Source organism: Myotis davidii, unplaced genomic scaffold (genome assembly GCF_000327345.1).
Source record: "Myotis davidii unplaced genomic scaffold, ASM32734v1 scaffold902, whole genome shotgun sequence".
NCBI lineage: Eukaryota > Metazoa > Chordata > Mammalia > Chiroptera > Vespertilionidae > Myotis > Myotis davidii.
Genome location: NW_006293951.1, coordinates 2461424 through 2465135, shown reverse-complemented (window position 1 = coordinate 2465135; position 3712 = coordinate 2461424).

Here is a 3712-nt window from a genome sequence, read left to right as displayed (position 1 = left end):
GGTGTTCGTGGGTGGTGGTGGTGGTGTTGGGGGTGGTGGTGGTGGTGTTGGGGGGGTGGTGGTGGTGGTTACTAAATGAGTATTTCCTTTCTGTATTGCAGTTTAGAAGAATAAACAACTGTTCTTACTTCCCTTTAAGCTGATTTTGTGGAATAACCTGTAGGGCTCACAGTTGACTTAATTGTATGCACCAGGTCACGTACTCATGTAGCTGAATATTTGAGATATTTATGACATTGCTTTTCTATCCTTCATCTTTCCCTTTCCAGTCCATCCATTTGAGCTGACAGTAAGTTCTGTGTGTCAGTGCCTGGGGGAAGTCAGGGAGGAATGCAGAGTAGGCCTGGGATTTTTTTTGTGTCGTTTATTTCACAAGGTCAGAAACCTTTGGGACAGGATCAAGTTTGAGGAAATAAGCTTGGAGAAGCAGAAGAGAGAGGGACAGGGTGGCCCTTGTAAAGAGAACCCCCAACCTGGGCAAGAGAGCCTGGGCTGTTGGCCCCCTTTGCAAGAGGAGCTGTGCATTGCTCCCTGACCTCAAAGGTCTCCTGGGACCCTTTGGGCCTGGGGTTCCTGGTCTCACCAAAGGCTCCTCTGCTCCATTTGAGGCAGGGGAATGCCTGAGTGCCAACTGGAGGCCTTGGAGAGCCAGCAAGGCTGTGGCCAATAATGATGGCGAGAGTGATCAGATTAGGTTGGAGATCAGAGAGATTATTTCCTGAGCATCATGTAAGATGATCAAATTTTAGTTAAAATTTTGGGAGGAAGGAGCTCAGTGATGAGGGAAGCAGTCTTCTCCCATTCTAGTGGGTTAAGGACTCAGAAGTTTGCTCACTCATTGAACAAATATTTAAGTATTCGATGAGTCAGACACTGGTCTAATAGCTTAGGACACATTCATGAACCACAGAAAGATGCCTGACCTCATGGAGATGGCATTGTTCTGTGAACTTATATTTTTCTCAGCAACTTTCTCTTTCTGACCCAGAGTCCTGTTCCACTCCCAAACCTTGGAGCAGAGACAGGGAATGACTCCAAGGCAACTGCTGAGGAACCTGCAGGTTTGGAGGGGGCTGTGGGAGAGAAACATTGTGGGGGATAGGAGACCCCTTACTGAATAGTTGTGGTGGACACAGAATTAAAGGGATCCCAGAGTTAAAGGGATCGAGTTCAAACAGTTCTTCCCCTTTCAATCTGCAATTGTGTCTTCCCTTCACAATTGCTGCGATGAATTTTTCTCTCTCAAGTAACTGAATGTTTTTCTTCAAGTAACCCTTCTTTTGGTCTGAGTTTGGTGAGAGCTGGTGTGGCCTACACCAACATTTTGTTTCAGACTCTTTGCCAGGGTCATGCTTCAGCGGTGATTGGCAAGCCAGGGGAGCTGCTTATCTGTTTGCTAATGTGATGACAAAGCCAGGTTTGTCTCCTAGAAACAGAATCTTGGAGACACCAGTTGTGATTGTATTTTGAAAAGCTTAGTTCAAAAGTTATAACGTCTTCAGATAAGATAATTTTGGAATTTTTCTATTTCTCAAATTGCCTTAGTAATTTCCTCATCTCTCTGACATACTGTGCAAGCAAATCAATCAACTTACCATTGTCTTTCCATCAAGGCCAAGTGAATGTATCACTCCACCGGAGAAGAAGTAAAATGATAAGCGATTAGTCTAAGTTTTGCAGAGCATTTCCATTGTGATTCCACCTATTTTTGTCTTTTTCTCTCTAGTGTCTTTAACACAGGCTTTATATGCTTTTGTTGTAAACCCTGTGTGCTTAGTTATATAATGGGAAACAAGCTTGGAAACATCTCTGTAACTACTCTTCTATCTATCTATATCAGGGGCCCTCAAAATATGGCCCGTGGGCCACATGCAAATACAAATATTGTATTTGTTCCCGTTTTGTTTTTTTACTTCAAAATAAGGTATGTGCAGTGTGCATATGAATTTGTTCATAGTTTTTTTTAAACTATAGTCTGGCCCTCCAACGGTCTGAGGGACAGTGAACTGGCCCCCTGTTTAAAAAGTTTGAGGACCCCTGATCTATATAAAAGCCTAAGTGATTGACTGTACTTATGTCCAACAGTCTGACCTGCTGGTACATATGATGCACACTGGTAATTTAAAAATAAATGTTGACTGGTGCATGCACAATACATATAAAGTTCTCGCTGGCACCAATCGCACACCTGTGTTTTGATCTGTCATTGTCGATCATGAATTTGGTTGTTTTTGTTGACATTCTGATGCTGAAAGAAAGTGGAGGTTGTTCTGATTCCAAGAATTTCTTTGTCCCCTTCAGACACTGGCCTCCCATTTAAGTTAATTCAAAGACAGTTTCCCGTGATGCCAGCATTTGCAATGACTATTAATAAATCACAAGGACAAACTCCAGACAGAGTAGGAATATTCTGAACCCGTTTTCGCACATGGTCAGTTACATGTTGTTTTCTCTTGAGATTGAAGAGCGTGTGACGTTAAAGTTCTAAATACTACAGCACAAGGGAAATTGGTCAAGCACTCTGAAAGTGTTTTCACTCTTAATGTGGTGTACAGGGAGCTATTAGAATAAGTGTGCCCGCAACCAAGGTACATGCCCTTGACTGGAATCGAACCTGGGACCCTTCAGTCCACAGGCCGACACTCTACCCACTGAGCCAAGCCAGTCAGGGCTATTTTCATATACATTTTACTAATTTTCTTTCATCTCTGACACTTCTATTAGAGAGAAAGGGTGAATAGCGATATTAAAATATTTCTTCTAATTAATTTCCTTTCAATGTGCATGAATCTGCACCGGGCCACTAGGAACATTATAATGGGAATACATACTTTGCTTGCCCCAAACAGAAAAGTCAAACATTGCTTCCTCCATCCTCACAAGAAAGTGCGGCTCTGTGCTGTGGCACCAAGAGCTCTGGGCCAGGACTCAGGGACCCAGCTGGTGTCACTCGGGGCCTGGGGTCCTCACTTTACAGGTGAAGGCCTGGGTTAGGTTATTTCTAAAATCGCATTCAGCTTTAAATCCCGAGATGTTTTCTGCTAATACATTAGTCAAATGTCACATTTATTGTTTCTTTCCCTTCATTATTTTAGCTGTCACACTAGAGAGGAGGTTAAAAGCATGTTGATCTATCTCCTCCTTTATTGGTTTGCTTAATAGAAGTAAGTTTAACTCAATGTCTGCATGGCTGCAGTTAGAGTCCAATTGCTTTATGTCACAGTTTGAAAAATAAAGATTTAGAAAGTGACAACCAAGCCCTAGCTGGTTTGGCTCAGGGTATCGGCCTGTGGATTGAAGGGTCCCCAGTTCAATTCTGGTCAAGGGCACATGCCGGGTTGTGGGCTTAATCTCCAGAAGGGGGCGTGCAGGAGGCAGCTGATCAATGATTCTCTCTCATTATTGATGTTTCTATCTCTCTCTCCCTCTCCCTTTCTCTCTGAAATCAATAAAAATTTGTGGAGAGTGGCTACAATATTTGGACAGGTTCAAGCCTCGGAGTAATGAGAGGGCACAGTCCTCTCATGGCAAAGCTACGTGCAGGTCCCAGCTTGGAGGGCAAAGCCCTCCCAGCACAATTATAGCCAAAGGCTATGGTTGTAAGCTTGACCTTATCGCCCGAACCTGTGGTCCCAAGTGGCTGAGTGATGTAGGCTGTGGGAGGTGTAGCAAGTGCTGCTAAACAAAGCTTGATAGAGTTCTCAGGTGCATT